The 14,777-nt window shown below is 50.0% G+C and overlaps 1 protein-coding gene across 2 annotated transcripts in view; it reads left to right on the top strand.

The window, feature by feature from the left end:
* The first annotated feature begins 5,588 nt into the window (after window positions 1-5,588).
* Window positions 5,589-14,777, top strand: part of PTPN5 (protein tyrosine phosphatase non-receptor type 5) — a 53,233-nt gene continuing 44,044 nt past the window's right edge. For both annotated transcript variants that reach the window (XM_027581576.2, XM_027581579.2), the window contains exon 1: window positions 5,589-5,879. The gene's annotated coding sequence lies outside the window, so the exon portion shown is untranslated. The remainder of the gene's footprint in view (window positions 5,880-14,777) is intronic.

The raw sequence follows: 14,777 nt of genomic DNA, 5'->3' as shown, positions 1-14,777 counted from the left end.
CTTGGACACTATTCCTAGACCCCTAAACTAAATTACCTTTGCCAATTTACCTGTGGGATAATGCCCAGCTTTTGTTGAGAGACCTCACCAAAATCAGCCTCATGAATCCCATTTATGCATTTGCTATAACAATGACACTAAGGTCACTGGCCACGGGGACCCTAAGAGACTACCATCCTTGGGGCGCCTGTGTGGCTCAGTCGTTAAGTGTCTGCCTTCGGCTCGGGTCATGATCCCAGGGTCCTAGGATCGAGCCCCGCATGGGCTCCTTGCTCGGCGGGAAGCCTGCTTCTCCCTCTCCCACTCTCCCTGCTTGTGTTCCTTCTCTCACTGTGTCTCTCTCTGTCAAATAAATAAATAAAATCTTAAAAAAAAAGAGAGACTACCATCCAAAAAAGCCTCCTGAAGCTGTGCTCTGAGAGCTAGGTGCTACAGCTGCCTCAAATTCTTTATGGAAAATTCTTTTTGGAAAAACAAAGAGGAAAAGAAAGCAGAAAGGAAAGAAAGAAAATATGAGCTAGCAAAAAAAGGTGACCTACTTTGCCACTTTAGACATAATTGGTCTGTTTCTTCCTTGCTGAAATAATCATTCAAGCAAGAAACAAAAATTTATTGAGCACCTACTACACACCAGGCATTGTCTGTGACACCTGGGATATATCCATGATCCAAACGGATAACAATGTCTGCCCGTGTGATTCCTGTATTCTAGTGGGAGAAGACGGACACTGAAACAGTGACCATATCAACACATAAGTTAATTTAAAATTTACAAATAAAGATATGAATAAAGAGTATGTTAAAGAGGGGTGCCTGGGTGGCTCAGTCGTTAAGCATCTGCTTTTGGCTCAGGTCATGATCCCGGGGTCCTGGGATCGAGCCCTGCATCGGGCTCCCTGCTCAGCTGGAAGCCTGCTTCTCCCTCTCCCACTCCCCCTGCTTGTGTTCCCTCTCTCGCTGTGTCTCTCTCTGTCAAATAAATAAATAAAATCTTTAAGAAAAAAAAAAGAATATGTTAAAGAGTGCCTTATGTTACAACCAATATTTAGCTTATATATTACCCAATATGTTAGAAGGTAAAATGTGCCATCATAAAAGAAAAGGTAAAGGGGTACTGGGCAGCAGCAGGGACGAGGCAGAGGCAGCCTCCACTATTAAGAAGAGTAGTCAGGGTGGGCCTCATCGAGGAGGTGACCTTGAGCAAAGACTTGAACGGTGTGAGGGAATGAGTTCCATGCGTTATTTCCCTTTCTTTTTGACATCCAAGAAGATCAGAACTAAATTTGAGGCTCAAGCCCAGTGCTCGGGAGGCCCCTTGTGGTCTGCGAATTTGCGGTCTTTTGTCCATTGAAGAGGCAGGGCAGGACAGCGGTGAAGGGTGTGAGTTCCAAAACCAAACCAAATACTGGTTCTACTGCTCACCAGCTACGTGACTTTGGGCATCATAGTTCATCTCTCTCGCCCTGGGTTCCTTATGCCTCAAAATGAAGATGATAATAGTACCTACCTCACAGGGCTCTTTTCACGGATTAAATAAAATAATGTACACAAATTCCTTTGCATTCAGGAAGAACTTGATAAAAATCAGCTGTAATTATCAAGCCTTGGTCTTGTCTCTCAAAGTTTATTTACACCTTCCTTGGTCCTGATTCTCTATCCTTATTAATATTTTAACATTGTTTTATGGTTTCTGCTCCTGTGGTAAGCTACCTCAAATCCTTTGTGGATTGGGGTGGGTTATAAATAAGTAAGTAAATAAATAAAATCTGGATAGGGGAACATTTTCACTGAAGCAAAACATTTCATTATCAGTAGAGTGAATTCCAAGTGAGACCAAAAGCAAGAAATATTGACTCTAATCTCTAAGAGCCCATCAAAAACCACCAGCAAGACGCTCTCTGGTTGATCAGGCCCTCTTTCTCTCCCCCCACCCCTTTCCCAAACCCCTCTTCCTCCCTTCCTCAAGAAAGGGTACATGAGTCACAGAAAGTGGCCCGGTAAGCCTAAACCCTCCCAACCCCCCAAGGACAACTTCATTGCCATGGGACTCACAGAATTCTCCTTCTTCCCCATCAGAGGATAGAAAGGAAATTGGGCTCACTCTGCATGCTGACAGGCTGAAGAGACGGGTGCTGCTCGGGGCACTGAGTCAGACACAGGTCAGAATCTCATTCCTGCCGTTCATTAGGGAGTACGGTGGCCATGGGAAAGCCATGGCCACAGTACTGGGCCTCAGTTTCCTCACTGGTAATAACAGTGCCTCCCTCCTAATGTACCCATGCAGATGAAAGGAGAGAATACAGGGAAGCAACATGGATAGCTTGTTTTTAAAGCCCTTCATAAAAGTTAGACTTTCCTTCCTTAACTGCGCCCCACGGTAACACTTACCAGACAATGGGAATCTGAAACTCTTTAATAAGAGGATGTACAGGGCAGAAACCCTATGGGACAGAAATGCCCTACAAGAAGCAAAGGAGACATCATTTTTTGAGCCGCTACTACTTTGTAGGTATAGTCATGCAGGTATATATCACAGGTATATTACCGTATATATCATCACAGATCCTTACTGTAACCCTTTGAGATGAACGCTGTTAATCACATCTGACAGCTGGGGCTGGGTTTGGAACCCAGAGCACACAGCTAGGAATGTCTGTGAGGCAGTGCTGGCCTTCTGGTATTTTCATGAAGAGTGACAACTCCACCACAGGACGTCACAGGCATCACCGACAGAAACCTGTGAGGCCCCAGACCCACCAGAGTGCCAAGCCTCTGTGACTCCTGAGCTGGGTTCCAAAAGAATCTGGGCCAAGCTGACCTTGCCCAGGCTCTCTGAGCCCTCCACCCCTCCCCCCCCATCAGCCTCCAGGGCCTTCACCTGTAAGGCACCCCTGCTCTATGAACTCAGGCTTTGGAATTAGCTAGATCTGAATTTGAAACACACACCCTTGCATAACAACTGTAGGACCTTAAGTAAGTCACTTATTCTTTCTGGTTTCTGTTCTGAAAATGGGGATATCAAAATGCCGGCCTCCCAAAGTTATCATGAAGATGAACTAAAGCAGTGTGTTGAAAATACACGAAACTGTGCCTGGAGCATACTAAATGTTCATTTATGGTCGCTGCTGTTGTTACATTGACACCATCAGGAAAAATCAACCTTATGCTGAAGGACAGAGATGATGCTCTCCGGGAGGGAGGGCAAGTCCTTGAGCACCAACTGACATATCTACCCATGCTTCTGTGCAGACCAAGCAGCATGGCCTTGTTATCCGATATTGGATCCACAGGCAACTACTTGAGGAGAACAAGAAGACCTACCTGGGCTCTGTGCCCCTCCCAGGGAAAAAAAGACTAATCAAGATCCAGGCCTTCCAAATCACTGCCCTTGATCCACAAGCATGTACTGATGGTCCCTTCCGTGCTGGGAACTGGGGAGAGATAAGAGACCCAGCCCTATCGCAGGAGTTTATAGTGCACTTGGAAGAAAAAAAAGAAAGAGAAAGAAAGAAAGAAAGAAAGAAAAAGAAAGAAAGAAAGAAAGAAGAAAGAAAGAAGAAAGAAAAGAAAGAAAGAAAGAAAGAAAGAAAGAAAGAAAGAAAGAAAGAAAGAAGAAAGAAAGAAAGAAAAAGAAGAGAAAGAAAGAAGAAAGAAAGAAAGAAGAAAGAAAGAAGAAAGAAGAAAGAAAGAAAGAAAGAAAAGAAAGAAAGGAAGAAGGAAGGAAGGAAGGAAGGAAGAAAGAACCTGCTATCACGGCAGACAGAAAGGAATGAGTACTGAGTATCCCCGGGGATATGAGTGAAGGCCCCATGGAGAAGGATGTATTTGAACTGGACCTTACAAACGAGGTAAAACATAGGAGCATGGCTTTCCAGGCAGAAAGCACAGGATGAACGAAGGCTAGAAATGGGAAAAATACAGTTTGTTTAGAGAACAAAATTTTGGTGAGCCTGGAGGACTGGAATGCCTGAGGACTGAGGTGAGAGCCGCTAGAGAAGGGCCAATGTGAGGAAACACAAAATAAAGGTCATGACTACCATGGAGAAGATAGGGGGAGTGGGTCTCCAATTTAAAGTAGGATGGTCACAGGGGCGCCCGGGTGGCTCAGTCGTTGAGCGTCTGCCTTCAGCTCAGGTCATGATCCCAGGGTCGGGATCCAGCCCCGCATCGGGCTCCCTGCTCCACGGGAAGCCTGCTTCTCCCTCTCCCACTCCCCCTGCTCGTGTTCCTTCTCTCTCTGTGTCTCTGTCAAATAAATAAATAAAATCTTTAAAAACTAAAATAAGATGGTCACAGAAGACCTCTTTGAGGTGACACATTTAAGAGGTAAAGGTGTGCGCTAGGCATGTGACTGGGGGAAGTTTCCAGGCAGAGCCTTGCAAAGATCCTGAGGCCACAGGGTGGCTGCCATGTTGGTGATGCATTAAAAGAGACCAGCGTGACTAGAGTGGTAGGGAGTGAGGTTAGAGAGTTCAAAGGTAGCCAGCTTAGGAGAGGCCTTGCAGGCTGTTATGGGGCTTTAGTTTCACTTGTCTGAAATGAAGAGCCATTGTAGGATTTCCAGGGAAGGAGAAGACCTAACGTTTTAAAAGGATCTCTGACTGCTGTGTGAAGAATCAACTGCAGGGGGCCAAGGTTGGAAGCAGGGAGACCAGTCTGGTGGCTATTGCAGAAATCCAGGTGAAAGAGATGGTGGCTGTTGCGCCTCGGTTGCCCCATGTAAAAATGGAGCTTAGGATCCCCGCTCTGTGTGCAGCCTGATGCCTCAAAAAGCCCCCCATCAGGAATATCAGGAACCTCCGGCTAGCCGGGTGCCATCCTGGGAAATGTGGGATTGTGGGGCGCATGGGCAGCTCCTTGCGCGTCCCGGCCCCTGGTGCCCAGGAGAAAGCCAAGATAGGTACGCGCCCCAGGGCGAGCGTCAGCCAGGAGAGACCTGGCGGAGTGAGGTCTTGCTCCCCAAAAACTGAAGAGCGAAGAGTGGGAAGGCGGGTGCCTTCTCCGAGCCCTGGAGCAGGTCCTGGGCACCGGGCACTGTGTGCGCCCGGATATGCAACCACTCCGTGCAGATGTTGGCATCTTGCGGGCAACATCGGGGAGCGGCACAGCACCCTCTCGGTGCACACTCCCCGCCGCCCAGCACTGACCCCTTTGTCTCGCTCTCCTCTACCCCCATCTGTCTGCCTGTACGTCCCGCACTGGGTTCGGCGCGCACGGCCCCGCTGGGGTCCCTCTGGCGGTCGCCGTATCCGCGCAGCCTGGGCCCGGGGCTCCCGTGAAGAGAAAATCATGAATGAAATGCATGCGGTTCTCCCGCTCCCCCGCCCTCCCTGTCCAGGCAACCTCCGCGCGGGGGTGGCGCGCGCGGGGACTCCGAGCAGAGTAGGGGGGAGGGGGCGCCTGAGATCAGGTCAGGGACCAAGGGTCCGAGATCCAGCCCCGCTCGGGCCCTGCGCACTGCCGGAGCTCCCGCGCCCCGCCCGCCAGCCCCGCGGGCCCTGCGCAATTCCCGGGGAGCGACGCCAGGCCGCCCGGGGGCGGGGCGGAGCCGGGGCTTGGGTCGGGGGGGGTGCCGAGGCGACCCGGAGGCTGCAGCCGCGACTCCGCAACCCAAGCGCATTTGGTGGGGCGGCCGGGCAAGGGAGCGCGCACGGAGCGCGGGACTGAGCGCCGGGCGGACGGACCGACGGACGGACGCCCCCGCACACGCAGACGCACAGAGCTCGGCGCGGCCCCCGTCGCACATACACACACACACTCGCGCAGACACACACAGGAACACACGCAGACACACGCACACTCGCGCGCGCACATCCTCCCGCCAGCCTGCCTGCCCGCCCGCCCGCCCGCTCGCCGGCGCCCGGAGCCCGCTCTGGCCGGTAAGTGCGGCGCCTCTGTGGGAGCCTTTGTGTGGGGAGCCGGTAGGTGGAAGGCGCGGGGGTCCCTCCCGGGGCAGCCCCGCGACTGAGACCTCCTCCAACCCCCAGGGCCGAGAAGCGGGAGCCCGCCACCGCCACGCCCCCATGGGGCTCCCTGCGCCCCCGGACTGGGGGAGGGGGCCCCCCGTGCCGGGGAGGGGGCTAGGCGCTGGGTACCGGGGAGAGAGCAGCAGCCACTCCCCACGAAGCCCGTGCACGGTTCCGGGGAAGGATGGAGACGGTGGTCCCGGGTCCGAGCCTCCGCGAGCGAGGCTAGTGCGCGGCTCTTGGCTGCGTCGCCTTTCCGGGGTCTGAAGCTCCGGAGGGAGGCAGGAGATCGCCGCTAGCCTGCTGGCCTGTAAAACGCGGCTCCCAGCCTTCCCTTCGCTTCGCCTCCCCCGGACCGACCGGTGTAGCTTAAACAACCCGCCACCCACCCACCCCCAAAATAAGAGCCCAGCGCATTCCCCTCCCCCAGCATGCCCCTTTTTCCTAGATGAGGCCCAGGCTCCTGCAAAATCCGGAGATCGTCGGGTTCAGAGCTCTGAGGGGCTTACCTTACCAAGGATCACGTGGCTTAGAGGGTCAGGCCGAGACGAGCCCTTGGAACTCATTTAACCCCCTCACTTTACAAATGGGGAAACTGAGGTCCAGTGAGGTGGCGTGACCAAGGTCACCAAGAGTTAGTGACAAAGCTTGCATTAGAATCTAGGGTCTCTGGCTCTCCTATTCATTTTCTCCTATATAATTCAGTCCTATAAGCCCCAGAACCCCAAAATTCATCTGAGTGTACCAGGGAAGTCTGTAATTCCAGCCCTGCCCCCACTTGGAGCGGCAGGTGCCATTCATTTGCTACCACCCGTACCTTGGGCGGGGGGTGGGGAAGGGTGGCCTTTAGTTTGCCTCAGTCATCCTCAGAGGAGAGCTCTCTTATGCAAGCAAGCACTCCAGGTTTGGGGATTTAATTTGCAAGAATGAAGCAGCTCTGGGCAGGAGATCAGATTCTAGGGTGTTGGGCTCTCCCAGGAGTCATTGAGCCTGTGTCTTCAGTTGGACCAGTTGGTGTGGCTTTCAAGAGTCAACCCCTTCCCTCACCTTGACCTGACTATATGCCTTCTAGGTCATGCTCCCCTCCTCCTTAACGGCCTGGGTCTTCTAATCTAACCAGGCCCCCCAAGTCCTTCATCTCAGGCCACCCCTTCCTCCTTGATGTATGTTGAGTATAGTCTCTTGGTGTTGCTGACAAAGCTGCTGGGGCAGCTTGAATTACAGCCTCACCAGGCTCAGGTGGTAGCTCAGGGTAAGGCTCCCTCAAGGGCAGCTGGGTGTCCCCAGAGCTGAGCCCGATGCCTGGCACAGACAGGGTGCCCTGAGATGTATGTCAAAGGAGTACAATGCTGGGTGGTGAATGGTGAAGTCAGTCACTCTTGAGGAGATTCTGTTGGATGAGATAGTAGTTGGCAAGGAGGGCAGTGTTCAGTCTCTAGGGGCCTGAGGCTCTTGTCTCAAGAGCTTCCTTCTTGAGTGGGGTGAGCTGCCTGGCAAGGTGCCTAGGTGTCATAACTTCAGGGACCACCACTCACAACCGTAGTCCACAGAAATGGCATTTGCGCTCCAGAAGCACCATTTACATGGACTTCTAATGTATAGTGCCCCCTGGCTTTTTGCGGAGCAGGAGCTCCCTCACTGAAAATGAAGAGATCTGGGTTCCAGGCCCGGTCTCCTTCTCACTGGCTGGACAGTTTTCAGTGAATGCTCATAACCTCTCTGGGTCTGTTTCTTCATCTGAAAAATAAGATCATTTCATTGGAAATTTTCAGGGTATCTTTCAGGTCTGAACTGTGGGGAGGGGGGAGGCGAGCCACTTATTTATATAATTCCCTGTGGGCCTGATTTTCCTCTTCTATTACTCTGTGAGGGAATAAAATGAGATGAAATAACTTATGTAGGGTACTTAACACAGTGCCTGGGGCATAGAAAGAGCTCCAGAATAGGTAGCAATTAATACCATTAGAGCCCCACCTCTGTAGGTATACTCTCCACATCTTCCCTCTTCAGGTTGCCCAGGACAAGGGATTTTAGGGCCTCGGAGTCCCTCTCTCTCAAAAAATCTCTTCCCCAGTGGACTTCGCACTCAGCCGGCATAAGACATCCATGAAGCCTCCCTGGGACAAGGAACATTTCTGTTTATTAGTTGTTTCACAGCTTATCATGACTGAATTTAGTAACTGATACAGTGTCAAAGCATTTCTTACACTGTCGCTTGCATTTAATTCTCCTAAGACACCCGTGATAGCCACAGTGTTATCATTCCCATTTTATAAATGGGAAGTTAAGACTCGAGTTGAACTTACTTAAGGGTGCATACTTTAAAAGTCTTAGAGCCAGGGAGCTGTGCCTTGAGCTCAGATCATCTGAATCCAGATTCCGAATTCTTTCTTCTACATCATGTTGCCTGTCCTTTCCCAACGCCTGCCCTAAAAGAGAGACAGATGACCTTTGGAAAGAGCTGAGAAGAAGGATGGATTTTATTCTTCTGGAAAATCAGGAATCGCTTCTTGGAGAAGCTGTGTAGCATTTGAGTTGGGTCTACATGATTAGTACACTAGAAGAAAGAAAGGAAATTATTTCAAATATTAGAGGCAACATGAGCAGAGAACAGGGATTGGGACCTTCTTGGGCGTGTGTAGAAACTGGAGAGTGTTTCATTCCAACTGGAGCAGAAAGGATAACAGAGGAGTTGCGAGAAGGAAGACTAGGTAGGAAGGTGGGGTAGTTTCTGGGAGCATTGAATGCCAAGCTTAGAGATCAGTTTTTAGTTTCTGAGTAGGGGAGAGACCTGATCCAGCCTGGCCAGTAGGAAACTCATCCTGGCTGCCCTGTGGAGAACAGATTGGAGGGAGGACCACTGGCAGGGAGCCCAGGTGAGAAATAATGACAGTGGTCTAAGTGAGAGATAAGGAGTGGGGGTGGCCATAAGAATGAAGAGAGAAAGGAGTTGATGCAGGAGGCCGGAGTATCACCGAAATGGGCAGGGGTTTGGATGTGGGTGCTAGAGGGAGGGAGGAATGAGAAGTGGTGGCAAGGTTTTGAGCCTGAGTGGCTAAGAATGCCAGAGCCCAACAGGAGGGGGGGTGGGGAGGCCTGCCACTTGGGGGCATGGATCTGACAGGGCACCATAATGACTCCTGCAAAGCTGGCTCACTGGGCACCCCGAACTGTCAAGAGCCAGTTTGCTCATTCAATCTCCAGATACATATAAACATGTGTTATGTGTCAGGTTGTTCTGGGCTCTGGGGATACATTGCTGAAAAAGATGAACTTCCTGCCCAAGCTCTACCAAGGGAGACAGAAAATAAAACATAAGCAGAGATATGACATTTCAAGGGGTGAGAAGTGCTCTGGAGAAAAATTAAACAGGGTGGGGAGGGGGGAGAGTGAAGGAAGAGATTTTCCTTTAAATAGAATTGCCTTTGAGGAGGTGAGAGTTGACCAAAGACCTAAATGAAGTGAGGAGGCCAGAGAGAATAGCATTCTAAGAAGAGACCATCAGTGCAAAGGCCCTGGGGTAAGAATCCCTTGGTGTTTCAGGGAACAGCAAGTGTGGCTGTAAGGGATAGGCAGAGAAGAATGGTGGTAAGGGAAAAGGTAGGAGAGAGGGGCAAGGCCAGATCATGTAGGTGTTTATAGGCCTAAGGAATAAGAAAGCACAGTGTTAATAAGTCCCAAGAGAACCAGAGTCATATTCTCCTTGTATTCTTAGTGACTAGCAAACCAAACTTGACACTCAGCACTGGCTCACTAAATAGTTGTTGAATGACTGAATGTTAGAATTGACCATTTATGTATGAAGCTGCATAACTTGGAATTATATGAACCACTAAAGAAGATATTACGGCATAGTAAGTTGTCATATGGTCAGAATGGTAAAACTCAGATGATTTGAATGTGCTGTCATTCAAGTATGAAAAGTCCACAGTTTGCAGATTTGTTAGAGAGCAAGGCTCTTGGTGAGAATGTCTAACTTTGGGCTAATGTAGGGGTTAAACCATTCATGGCCAAATCTCCTGGTCACTGTGATAGTAAAATGAAGACCCTATATTGTCCTTCCTTTGCATGGTGAGGTGGTTGGTTGAAGTTTAATTAGAGAGGCTTCAAGTCAAAATGTTCCTCTCTCCCAGTACTCTCTGGAAGTCACTCAGAGGGATTTGTGGACTTCAGTGATGGGCAGCATGTGGGTGTCTAGAGTCAGCTCCAAAGATTGTACGTTTCATCATCAGCTTAAGGGTGTTGCCTGGCCTTAAAAAATAAATTGCGTTGTAAAAATGACATGACCACACTATAAAGCAAACGTAAAATTACCATGATATTGAACATCCTGTTCTCTTTCTTCTGAAAATCTGTCTTTTTTTCTTCCTGCGGTTTTTTTTTTAATTTTTTTATTTGAATTCCAGTTAGTTAACCTACAGTGTAATGTTAGTTTCAGGTGTACAATATAGTGATTCAACGCTTCCATACATCACCCGTGCTCATCACCATAAGTGGACTCCTTAATCCCCAACCCCTGTCTCCCCATCCCCCTACCTACCTCCCCTCTGGCAACCATCAATTTGTTCTCTGTATTAAGAGTCTGTTTCTTGGTTGCCTCTAAAAGTCTGTATTTTTTAATGAATGAAATCAGTCCACATCTAGCTTTAGTACCTTGCATTTTTTCACTGAACATTTTACTGTGACTTCTGTGTCCCATCATGATCTTTGTATCCTTAGTGGCTTTAGTATATTTTGCTTAACCATTTCTTTGTTGGTGGATATAGTAGTGAACATCCTCAAGCACAGCTTTTCCATCTTGGATTCTCAAGGCATCCACTTGAAGCATCCTCAAGAGGGTATGATGGGGCCATGGAGAGGTTAAAGAGGGGCCCAAGGGGACAGAAAGGAGTGACTGTGGACAGAGGCAGGTTGATTCCGTGGACCTAAATGATGTGGCCCTGGGTCCCGGGGTAGAAAGAGAACAGGGGACACTGGAGCAAGAACCAAGGAGAGGATGGACAGGGAGATCATAGATCAGGAGGCCAGAGGCCAAAAGAGCACTAAGGGTATGCCAGAGTGGTGGTAACCAGCTCTGTTCGATTTGGGATGGGGTCCCTCCAGCAGTTTGTTGGTTCCGTTGGGGTGCTTTTTTAAAATTGAGAAGTACATGAAATTTGTACTTCAAGATCTTCGAGATGCATCCGAGTTGTTGCATGGGTCAGAAGTCCCTTCCTTTTTCAGGCTTAGTAATATCGCGTGTCCAGACGACCACATTTGGTTTATCCGTTCATCCATTGATGAACACTTGGGTTGCTTCCAGCTTTGGGCTGTTGTGGACATTGCTCCTGTGAACATTGATGTACGTATTGGAGCCCCTGCTTTCAGTTTTTTTGGATCTAGGAGTGGAATTGCTGCTGAATCATAGGGTCATTCTGTGTTTAACTTCGTGAGGAACAACTGGGGCTTTTTTAAAAAAAGATTCTTGTGGGCTGAGCATGAAAAAGGCCACTGAATGAAGTCTTCAGAGTTTGGAGTCTGGGAAGAAGCCATTAATTTAAAAAAAATAAATGCTTGGGGCACCTGGGTGGCTCAGTCGGTTAAGTGACCAACTCTTGGTTTCGGCTCAGGTCGTTATCCTACGGTCAGGAGATCGAGCCCTGCATTGTGCTCCACGCTCAGCACAGAGGCTGTTCCAGATTCTCTCTTCCTCTTCCTCCAGCTCACGGGCTTTCTCTCTCTTGCTCAAATAAATAAAATTTTTTGAAAAATAAGAAAGTAGAAGCTCGTGGCTTCTTTGTTGCCTTGGAGGTAATAGAGAGGAGAGAAGAGAGACCAGAGTAAAAGTGAATCCAGCCTCATTTCTGAAGAATTACTGTGATTTAGAGCCGTGTGGGTAGAAAAAGAAAGCTCTCTGGAGAGGTCTTAGTGGATGCAGTTCATTCATGCATGCAAGTGGTTTACTGTGCCGGGAAATCCACGTGGCCACACGGCCCCTGCCCACAAGGAGCTTATATCTCTTGGGGGTGCCAGACGAGTAACCCAGCAACAGTGCTCCATCCTGACATGTGCTCTGATAATAATAATAAGTACTGACTTCTTCTGGGTGCTTATGACATTATCTCCTTATCCTCATGACAGGTCAGTACAGAAGGTGTTTATTGTCCTCAGTTTACAGACTCAGAGAGCTTGAGGAACTTGCCAAGAACACACAGCAAGGGAGTGGCAGAGCCAGATTCAGACCTAGGCAGTAACCATCCTCTGGTGCGGGCCAAGGGCTGTGGGAACGCAGGAGAGACTCCTGCACAGCGTGGAGATCCGGGAAGGCTTCCTGCAGGAAGAGGTGGGCCAGCGTTTTAGCGTAAGTCAGCTGTGTTCTGTCTGCTTTTGCCCGTGGTTTCAGAAAATGGTTTTCTGTAGCAGCAGTAGCCTCTGGCCCTCCTGCTAGGACTCTGACCTCCCAGGGCCTCCCCACCTCACCGACACTCCATTTCAGAGGAGGATAATAATTCATCATCACTGGTGCTCATCATGAGGCCGGGCAGGGGGGCATTTCCTTTTCCCTCTGACTCCCCTGCCTGGCCTCCTTCCAGCCCCTCCTGGGGTACCACAGAGGGACATCTAGGGCTCCTCCTGGGTCCGAGCAGCTTCAGGACAGCGGGCCAGAATTGACCAAGGACAAAGCCCAGGAGTGGCCATGGAGGTCCCGTGTCCACCTTCTGTGTCACTTCGCTGCCCCCAAGATGTCCGGACTTTGTGGGCTCCCATCATGGCCAAAGCCCATCTTCCCCAAACCCAGATGTGGCCAGTCCCCTCTGCTCCTTCACCCCCTGGTGCGGCCTGCAGCACTGCTTCCCACCAGGGACCCTCTTGGCCTTTGAGTGGGAGAGCTCTTCATTGCGAAAGCCTCCCTGGCCCCGTCCCCTAAATATTGCCAGCGCACCTTTAGTTGTGACCGCCAAGAACGAAGTACCCTGCCCTCCGAGGTAACCGTGGTTCCTGGTCCTGTCATTCTGGACGTTTCATCCGTTCTTGATCTTCACAGGAATGGCATCAGAACATGGGGTCGTTGTGGCATGAGGCAGTTCGGGCATCCGTCCGTGTTGTGCCCCCAGCCTCACTGGCACAGATTTCTCCATGCCAGCTAGAGTGAAAGCAGCCTCCAAGTTCGAGACAGGATGACTTAGCCTGCTGCACCAAGCCAGCCCGCCATGCCGCGGGGCCCCCTCAGCTGCACCCACGTGTCTTCTTTCTCCCACGGCCCAGCTCCTTCCTCTCTCTGGCTCTTTGCCCCGGTGCTGTCCTCTGCCTGGAATGCCCTCCCCACTGTCTGCTGACCTCCTGCTTGTCCCAGAGATGCTCATCATCTCCCTGTGCAACTTCCCAGCCCCTCCCACTGTGCCCTCCTCGGCACTCCCATAAGAGGGCCTCAGGGGATACCTAGCACATTTCTGTCTTTTTTTTATTAGTTTCAGGGGTAGAATTTAGTGATTCATCAGTTGCATGTAACACCCAGTGCTCATGACATCACGTGCCCTCCGTAACGCCCGTGACCCAGTCACCCCATCCCCGTACCCACCTCCCCTCCAGCAACCCTCAGTTTGTTTCCTAGAGTTCACTGTCTCTCGTGGTTTGCCTCCCTCTCGATTTTCATCTTATTTTATTTTTCCTTCCCTTCCCCTGTGTTCATCTGCTTTGTTTCTTCAATTCCACATATGAGTGAGATCATATGATACTTGTCTTTCTCTGACTGACTTATTTCGCTTCACGTAATACCCTCTAGTTCGATCAACGTCGTTGCAAATGGCAAGATTTCATTCTTTTTGATGGCTTAGTAATATTCCTCTGTGTGTGTGTGTGTGTGTGTGTGTGTGTGTGTGTGTGTGTGTGTGTGTCACCTCTTCTTTATCTACTCATCTCATCAATGGACATCTGGGCTCTTTCCATATTTTGGCCATTTAGCACATTTCTGACTCTATGCATTAAGCTGGACCCTGGCTGAGGGCAGGGACTGAGTCTTGGGCCCAACAGAGCCTGAGAGTAAAGAATCATATAAGATTATAAAACAATAGCAGACCTTGTCTCAAGATTATCTTGGAGGCAAACTGGATCTAAAACAACCATGCAAAATAAATCTCACCCACCCTCTGAAACTGATAAAAGAAACAGTGTGAGGTATCTCTGACTGCAGATGATAAATGTAAAGTGAAACTCGCTGCCAGTGTAGCAGAGACCTCCAGCCCTTCCCCAGAGGACTTAGCATCCTGGAAATGGCATCAGGGAGTACAGAGTAGTACAGCTCAGGGAGCCAGGAGGAGACCTGAGTCAATCAGGGAAGGCTGCCTGGAAGAGGTCAAGTTCCAAATGTTTTCAAAGAGGAGTCTGTTAAACCAGGGAGTTACATAATCGGGGTAATTCACAGAAAGCCTTAACGCATGATCCAGAGCAGCCTGGATCTGTCCTCTTGTGACCCTGGTCCTGAGTCTCACATGGCTGCCCTTCCCTTTCACTTCTTTTCACTCACTTCTTTCTTCTTTTTTTCCCACTTAGTCACTCCTTCCTATTTTCTTTTCAAATCTGAGGGTACAGGAAGATGCTGGAAGCACATTGCCCTGCCTCCCATCTCTCTTCCTCTGCACAGGGCTCCCCGTTGTGGGCCATATAGGAGGAGGTCCATCCTTGGCCCCTTCTCAGCCTGGGCAGCTCACAGAAACCCAGGTTATTGAACGGGATAGCCAGGGAGCAGCGCAGGGTGGGGTGCAGTCTGTTCCCAGATTTCGAGTCACAAATCAAATGCTGGGAGAAGAATTCAGGCAGAGGCGCAGTCAGCAT

Source organism: Zalophus californianus, chromosome 11, assembly GCF_009762305.2.
Source record: "Zalophus californianus isolate mZalCal1 chromosome 11, mZalCal1.pri.v2, whole genome shotgun sequence".
Classification (NCBI taxonomy): domain Eukaryota; kingdom Metazoa; phylum Chordata; class Mammalia; order Carnivora; family Otariidae; genus Zalophus; species Zalophus californianus.
The sequence above is the reverse complement of the archived record's forward strand: the minus strand, read 5'-3'. Positions and strand labels throughout refer to the sequence as shown.